The sequence below is a fragment of the Rousettus aegyptiacus genome, unplaced genomic scaffold (genome assembly GCF_014176215.1).
Source record: "Rousettus aegyptiacus isolate mRouAeg1 unplaced genomic scaffold, mRouAeg1.p scaffold_m13_p_7, whole genome shotgun sequence".
NCBI lineage: Eukaryota > Metazoa > Chordata > Mammalia > Chiroptera > Pteropodidae > Rousettus > Rousettus aegyptiacus.
Window position 1 is genome coordinate 4,996,258 of NW_023416310.1, and position 8,871 is coordinate 5,005,128.

An 8,871-nucleotide genomic window follows, 5' to 3' on the forward strand; every position below is an offset into this window, starting at 1 on the left:
TCAAGTTTCTGGACTCTTTGGTTGCATCTTTCTTAGTATCCTGTCCCTCCTCTCCGCAGCAGATTTTATCTTGTTTCTGTGGCTGATTTTAGGCTGAAATTTCCATCTTTCCTTCATTCACAGGGTGTTCCTGATTGGTGTTCCTGGTATCGGAATCTGGGTTCAAGATGATTCACTTCATTTCTCAAGGGAGTGAAGGGTATTTCTTCCCCCTCCGTCCCCAGCTACACTTGGCCATCATCTATGGCCCGGGACTTTGATGTCCCCCTCCAGCAACTCGAGGCATTTGGGTCTAGTCAAGTGGGTGGTGTTTTGTGAGTGGACACTCACAGCTGTCAGTTATGCATGCAGGCATAACTGAGGGGGCTCCCTCTGGTTTACACTACTCCCCATCTTTCTAGTGAATGCCTGGGGGGTGGGCATGGTGGGGACGTTGGTCATGAGTGCGAATTCCCCTGTGTTTGGGGCCCGTGGTTTTTCTAAACTTACGCGTTAGACCACACTTGTCCTTTCATAATTCCTTTTGATTCTAGCAGTTTCATTTTTACTTACCTATGTGGCTGCCACTTATATCTCTTGTGCTCTGTTATGGATAAGAGTATTTGGGTGTTTCCTTGGGAAGGATTGTCCCTGCTTGGAATTCAAGGCACATGAGGTGCCTTGCAACCTCGGCTCTCTGATGGGCTCCAGAAAAGTGGTGATTTAATGTGATCAAATCAACTATAATGTCAGAGTTATACTCTTTATAGCTTTCTAAAGTGGAAGAGAAAGTTCACCCTTTTACATTTCAAGAGATTAAAATATAAGACTCTGAAATAAAAGAGAGAGGGGGGAGAGAGGGGTGGGGGAGAGAGAGAGAGAGGAGAGAGAGAGACTAGAGAAGGAAGGAGGGAGGGAAGGAGACAGGTAGCCTTTTTATGTATACTTTATCATTTATAAGGTACCCCCTCATATCTTATGTTACTAACCAAATTTTAGTGAGCTCTTCTTGAACCAGATACTAATTAAGCCAAGTCTTACTTGTATTAAACATTTCATATACTTCATTTAATTATCACATGAAACTTGTAACATACATACTATAATTATACTCGTTTTTCAAATATTGAGATTTAGAAAATTTACTTTGTTCAAGATTCTTCAGACTAGGCTTTTTGTCATTATTAAGCTCATTCCTTTTTATGTAAGCCACCGAAAAATATCTGTGGTATGATTGCTTTATTTTATAGACAATGAGACAAGTGACTGCTACAAGGTCATAGAGACACTGCATAAATCGTGAGAACGATTGGAACGTAGGTGTTTGGGCTTTGAGTTATGAGTGCTCTCCATTCCGCAAAGATATTAGAAATGGCTTGAAACAGGGCTCACGGAACATCCTCTCTAAACTCTTCATAGTACTTTTCGCAATGCCTGAAACATAATGAAACCTCAACAAATTTTTGTTGAATGAAAAAGAAGGAGAAAAGGTAAGAATGAGGCATAAGAAAAGGAGAGAGAAAGAGAAATAGAAATAGAAGGAAGATTATAAAGATGAAGAGGAGAGGAGGAAGAAAAGCTCACATTTATACAAAAAATAATAATAATTTTTCTTTTCCGTGCCGTCAGGACATGATTTTTAATTTGTGAAAGTCATTTACTGCAGATGTGGCCTTCCGCGGAGCTGGTCTGATCACCATGACAAAGGCGCGGCCCCATCTATAAATAGATGGCCAGATTGATTTCACATCCTGCCTTGGTTCTCCTGACTGCTTGATGAGTGTGACAACACGATCGATGAGTGATTCCATCCACCCCGACTGCAGAGGCCTCACCTGTACTCTCTTCTGGAAGATGACAATCAGGCTCATTAAATTCAGCACAAAGGAGCTTCAAAGACATGTGTCCTATTAGAGAAATTGAGCCAGAGCCTATTTCCATTGCATCAAAGAGAACTGTGATATAATCAGCCATCCAGCCTGAATCTATTGTTAGCAAGACAATTTAGATCTGTCCTTCGCCTGTTTGGATCAATGTTGACGGGAACGTACATGGCCAGAGCTGATGCCAGTCAAGGCTCAGGTATGAGAAAGCTATTCAAGTGGACGCTCACAGGTTTCTACCGTGTTGCTATGATGTGTTGGAGACACCTGGAACTGGGGTCTGAAGAATAAACATTGGGTCCTACCACAGAAGTTCCTGACCCTGGACAAGTTACCTAATTACTCTGTGGCTCAACTTTTCCTCCCCAGTGTGCTGAAATGCCTAGCCTCTTAAATAAGACGGCCCAGAAAAGCCTTCCTAGAGGTGATGGCTGAGCTATTATAGAACAGAAGGGGTCCTTGGGCTGTGACAGAATTTGGAAGCAGAGATTTCAATCTTTTTTGAGTAGGTCTTTTTCCTAGGGAATGAAATATAAGAAGGAAAATTCAGATTCTTGTGGAATTGGTTTTCTTTATTAATGGTGCCTAATGGCCTGTAATTAAGGCACAACTTGTTAGCTAAACCAACAATTACCGTTTGTCTGAAGTGCAAAGAGAGGATAATGAATGACCTTATTCAGCAGTTTTCCCTATCCTTGACTTTAGCAAGCATTGGCTGAGCCGCAATCTCTCTCTCTCTCTCTCTCTCTTCCCCTCTCCCCCCTCCCTCTCCCCCTCCCTCTCCTTCCTTCCTTCCTTCCTTCCTTCCTTCCTTCCTTCCTTCCTTCCTTCCTTCCTTCCTCTCTACATTCCCCCGACCCTGCCACATACACCATTCGAATTCCTTAATTGGTACAGAAATTAGCTTTCTCTCTTTTTTAAGCATGTGGGGAAAGTGCCCTTCGTTTAAGCTTACTTCACAGCTTTCGTTACCACTCCTCCTTTGCCCAGATCCCATGTCAGCAGGAAATGAGTTTTGAGCAGGAAAATCCATATAATCTGTGGCTCACGTATAGAGCTATTATTTATTGCTGTACAATTCAGTATCCCCCCGAATTCATATGTTGAAGCCCTAACCCTCAATGTGACTGTACTTGGGGAGGTGACCTTTAGGGAGGTAATTAAGGTTAAACGAGGTCATCAGGATGGGGACCTAGTCCTATAGGATTGGCGTATCAGGAGAAAAGAGACGTGGGTTTGGTATTGACCGACAAAATGACTGTAGTAAAAGCACCCCATCTTTCCGGGTTTCGGTTTCCTCGCCTGTACAACAGCAATGAAGTTTCTCATACTTTTTTTGGGCCTTATGTTCTTGTCATTCAAGTTTAAATGAGAAAGCAGGGAAGTGTTTACAGCGTCCTGTAAACATGTCATTTACTTGTCATTCTCCGTATCTGGCAGATGAATGTATTGGTGAATAAATGAACCCTGTAGGATGTTTGTACCTAACCGTGTTTAACTTTCAGCAGTTGACAAAAACCTCATCGGTCCAAATTTTGTGTTTTTCTCAGTAGACGGCATGGATCTAATACTTTGACCCTAATACAGGAATAAGAACACGGAAATGGAATAGTAGAGGAAAGTTAAGGAGAGCCGGGCATGTCCTGGGACTAATGACTTCAGAATTTGAAAACTACCCGAGAGATCCACAGAGTGGGGTGTACATAATGGAGGGCGCACCCTAAAACCGCCCCCTCCCATCTGGACGTAACTCTACCCACCCCTACCATGTTATAACGCCCTTTCTGGGTCTCGAAGAATGAGATATTTTTGTAATCGACTGAAGGAATTAAAGGACTTGAAATTAGGTGCATCAATTGTGAAAATAACTTTAAATTAATTATTTAATAATTTCAAGATCATCCTTCAGTATCAATAGAAAACCTAAAATCACAGGTGAACTATCAGCATCCTCTCGTGGGGAGCCCCACAGATTCATACTTTGGAGAGTCATCAGCAATGGTCACGGGCAATTCTTCCCTCCCCACACACGCGCTTCGTCCCTGCTCTCAAAAGTGGAGCCGGTGTTCCCTCCTCTTGACTCTGGACTGGCTGATGACGTTTGTAACCAGTGGCCCTTGTGGACATCCAGGCCCGGCGTGTAAGAGGAAGGGATTGCTTCTTCCAGGGGGACAAGTGTTTATGGGGGAAGAACAGTGGGCAGGCCACGACGCGAGTGGCAGACGAGAGGGCGTGAGTCCCCGCAGCCTCGCAGAGACTCCTGAGGATCCAGGTGGCAGAGCAGACGCGTGCTTTGCAGAGACTCGGCCTCCGAACCACAGAGCAGAGAACGGAAGGACGGTTTGGAGCTGAGCGTCCATTACTTAATAACTGGCACACTAGCCATTCGACCTTAGACAAACCACCTGAACGTTCTGTGCATTTATTTAGTCATCTGTAAAACAGGAATAATAACAAAATCCTCTCCACAGGGCTGCTATACAGACTAAATTAGTTGATACGTTAAAAGTGCTTAAAACAGCTCCTGGAACAAAATAAGTGCTCGATAAAATTTATCAAGTATTATTACACAAAGGAAAGAGGCGAGAACAAACATGGCTCGCCCTGTCCAAGGCACCAGATTGACATTTTTCATACATTTTTTGTGGCTTAATTTCCAGAGCCGAGAAGTGAGTGTCATTTTCCTGGTGTTTGTACACGAGGAGAGTGAGGTCTGGAGATCCGAGGCGCTTGCTGAAGGCACTCAAGTAGAAAAGGGTTTTGTCGAGCAGGACTTCAGGTCCACTGGGTTCTGCTCCAAAATCCATACTGTCTCCATGGCAACATGCTGCTTGCTCTGCAACAGGAGACACAGGTAATTTTCATTCATATTTCGTCACCCACTTCTGCAGGCTTTTCTCTCTCTGCGCCTAATAGAAACCACCTGTAAAATTAGAATAGGATACTTGCCTAGAATACCTGATCAAATGTTATAAAAAAACAAACAAACAAACGAAAAAACAATCTCAATAGACAGCCAGTTCGGCAAGATAAAATGGTCGGGGGAGGACACGAGGTGTCTGTATAAATGACAGCACCGTGCCGAGTGTCCGGTGAAAACCGCAGAGCTCGGGGAAAGAGAGGTTACGACATTCCAGACCTGCATGGCGGCCGCGCAGTCGAAACCGCGGCGGAGCGGCGCGCGTGTTAACCGTAAAGGCGTAGGTGCAGACCACCCTAGGGACGACCCTTCTCCTTGGAAAAGGCCTGGAGTTCGCGCGTGCAAGTGGGCGGCGGAGGGGGCGGCTTGTGAGCCGTCGTGCAGTGGAGGGAACAAGGCGCTTGGAAGTTGGAGGGAAAATCCCAGCTCCAGAGCTGGGTGGGTGAGGCCACCGCACACTCGGCGGGCTGCAGCGGCTTGTAGGCGGGTGTGATGTGTGCGTTGTGCACGTCGCCAGGCAGCGTGCCAGCCGCACGCGGTTTCCTGCAGACGAAACGGTGCACGTACGAACCCACGGTCACATCGTGCTCAAGTGAGTCCCCGGCGTATCCATCGCGATAGAACAAATCCAACGCAATTCAAATTTCAGTGTTGATAAATAAATGTTTTCTAAATACAGCCCCGCCCATTCTCCTGCGGATTGTTTTTTTTTTTTTTTTTTTTTTTTTTTTTCTCAGAACCAGCGGTGTTGGAGACCAAATGGCCCTCGGGCCGCAGTCCCTGCTGCCGGCCCTTTGCAGAAGCGGTTTGCTGGCTCCTCTAACAGACCCTCGTCGGTGTCAGAAGGAGACTTGCAAAGATGTCAACCTCTGGCAGAGGGAAAGGGGATCAGACTGAGACACAAACTCCGAATTACGGGAACAAACACGGAGTCCGGCGGGGACACGGGTCAGAGCCTCCCCGCCCCGCGCTCACCCGGCCTGCTGCAGCGGCCCCTGAACCCGTGCGGGACTCTCGCCCGGACGCACACACCGCCCGCCCCGTCTCACCCGCCTCTCCCTGCCGACGCCACTGTCACTGTGGTGCCCCCTTCATCTCCGCAAAGGGAAAGTGCGATCACGCCAGTTTCCTGCTCCAAGCACCCGCGGGTCCCCAGCAGGCTGGGGCGGGGCCCCCTCTGCGCGTTTTCAGGAACCCTGGTTCCCAGGGTGCTGAGGTGGTGGCCGAGGGTTTGTCCACTGGGCAGGCTTGTGGATCCTTCTCTCTGTGTCCTTGTTTCAACCAGAAAAGCTCCATTTGTGTCTTATTTATATATCGTATTTTATTTGAAAAAAAGAATTCTGTGGCTTAAAAAAAATAACTTGAAAACCGCTAGCGGATGAAGTGTGCACTTCCCGCCGTGGCCCTGTGCGATGTGGTGCGGTCGACAGTGCTCACCGAGCACGATCGTGCTCACTGCCGCTTCCCAGTTTCCCTTACAGAGAATGGGGTTTGCGGCCAGCTCTCCCCAAGGACCTGCAAGTAGAAGTGACTCCTGCCGCTTCCGAGGGCCAGAGCGCCTTCTCCATCTCTTCTCTCTACCTTGGCGACCTTGCAGGCTACTCGCTCAGGGTGTCATAGCTGAAAGATGACAGACCGTGCATCAGCCTAGGTCCTGGAATGACCATGCAGATGGTTATCCTTCGCCCCGTCCTACCTTAGACATGTGACCTTAAATGAGTAACAAGCTTTTGTAGAGGAAAAACCTTTGATTTGGGGGCTCTATTTATTAGTAGAGAATAATATTCCTATCCTGGCAAATACATCGGGCCTCTGTACATACGTCATCTGTTGGTCGGTTGGTTGATGTGTTAGTCGATTGATTATCTGATTCATTCATTCAACAACAACAACAGACGTGTATGGGGAACCCACTGTATTTTACGCTAAGTGCTGAGCACATGAACATGCTCCAGCCGTAGCCCCCAACCTCGAGGGGTTTACCATTGCGCTACTTTCTTTCCATAGCCCTCGGGACACAAGCCTCGCTCCCATTCGAATGCTGCATCTCGGTCATTCTGAATTACTTGGGTATGCCTGAACTCACCCAAACGTGACATGACTCTGTGCCCTTCCCTACCCGGCTTTTCTTACCTGTGGATTCGAGACATCTCAGCATCTGAACAACTGATACTGTAACCTGGAGGAAACACACTACACTATTCCCCATTGTGCGCAAGTCCGTGAAGTCATCGGGGAAGAAAGCTGAGCGTGGAGCGCAGCAGAGCCGACTTTGCTTAAGCCCAGGTGGCCGATGTGCCACATGATCCAAGGAAGAGCAAAAACATCCATTGTTCCTTCTGACGCCTTCACTGCGTGACGCTAAATGTGCGGACGTTCAGACACACATCGGGAGCCCTTCTGCCTTCGGCGATGGGGCGATGGGGCGCTCCATCTCCCTGCCCATCGGGCAGCCGCTAGCTGCGTCTGTCTGTTGTTGAGCAATCAAAACGAGGCTGACGTGACTGAGGAGCTGACTTTTTAACGTTCATCATTTTTAATTAATTTACATTTTAATGGCTGCACGTGGCTAGCTGCCATCTTATTGACTGATATAGTCCTAGAGGATATTTAGACCTGCTTGTTTAAATTTTGTTTTTTTGCCACCATAGCCTAAATGTAATATGTTTAAAAAATACAACTGCAAACAAATAACAAAAAGGAAGCCTCTAAAAAAGTTGCCAGCTAAATGCTCAGGCTTAATTTTCTCCATCCAATGCTTCCTTTAGGCTTCCTTTGGTGTTCGTCTTGATTAGATGCAGCTCTGGGCTATAACCCAGGCCACTAGGCCAAAGCCCAATGTTGCTAGAGCTGAGAAGCCCCCTCGGTTGCTGAGGCTTCTGCTGTGAGTCTGTCTTCTAAAACATCAAAGCAATAAACTCAGTAGTAACATTGGAACGTTTCACATAAAGACATTTTTAAAATAATTATTCATTCTTTCAACAACAAAAAATATTGGGAGCTTAATATATGGCAGGTGTTAGTATTCTAGGCATTTGGGATACATTAGCGACCAAATGAGAAAAAAGAGGATTCTTGAGACTTTCTGCTTACGTTTTAGTGGGGAAACCCGGACAATAAGCATAAGGGAATGCAATATATAGGTAGCATTAGAAACAGTATTTAGAGAGTAGAGCAGGATAAGGAATATCCTTGATATAAGAAATGTCTGAGCAAAGACGGAAAGAAGGTGAAAAAGCTATTTGGAATTCTGGGGGAGGAGCGCTGTAGTCGTAACTTGTCATTCCCTGAGATGCAGCGCGCTTTGAGGCCCCCGCGGGGGTGGAGGAGGGGCAAGCATAGGCCTTGCAAAGTGTCTGAGAAGGTCTGAACCAGGGACCGAGACATCTGCATCTGGACAACTTGGACAGGAAACAAAACATCTCTGCAGGCTGAGCGAGAGGCAGTCTCGGAAGTCTGGATCTTTCTAGATCGATGGCACTTTTATATTGAATACCTTCAACCTTTCCCCCACCTACCTCTTAGCAAAGAGTGTACCGTAGTGAAACAAACATACACCCCCCCCCACACACCCCCGCCCCTGATCCCCAGGAATCGAGGCTTCTGATCGACTCCTTACCTCTGAGCCTGGGCGAAGGCAGGTCAGACTGTCCTTATGGATCGTGAGGTGATTACACTGAGTGATTACACTACGTGCGCCCTCCGCCCGTAACCACCTCAACCTCTCAGGAATACTAAGTACGCAAAGCGTATTACTTCGTTAGCGCTGCCGCAACAAAGTGCTGCAGACCCGGTGGTTTAAACAACAGAAATGCATTGTGTCATAGTCCGAAGGCCGGAAGTCCAAGATTCAGGTGCCAGCAGGGTTGGCCCCTTCCGAGGCCGTGAGAAAGAATCTGCTCCAGGCCCCTCTCCTGGCTCCTGGTAGTTTGCTGATGATCACCAGTGGTCCTTGGCTTGTAGGCACATCACTGCCATCTCTGCCTTCGTCATCACATGGTACTCTCCCTGAGCATGTGTCGGTGTTGAAATTGACCTTTTTTTTTTTTTATGAGGACACTGGTAATATCAGATCAGAGTTCACACTGC

General features: G+C 47.0%; 1 long non-coding RNA gene across 1 annotated transcript; it reads left to right on the forward strand.

Annotated features, from left to right (window-relative positions):
* The first annotated feature begins 1,609 nt into the window (after positions 1 to 1,609).
* LOC107510842 lies at positions 1,610 to 5,757 on the forward strand. The gene is made up of 3 exons (XR_004952226.1): positions 1,610 to 2,061; positions 4,523 to 4,716; positions 5,520 to 5,757. It is a non-coding gene; the product is annotated as an uncharacterized LOC107510842 (long non-coding RNA).
* Positions 5,758 to 8,871: the final 3,114 nt, after the last annotated feature.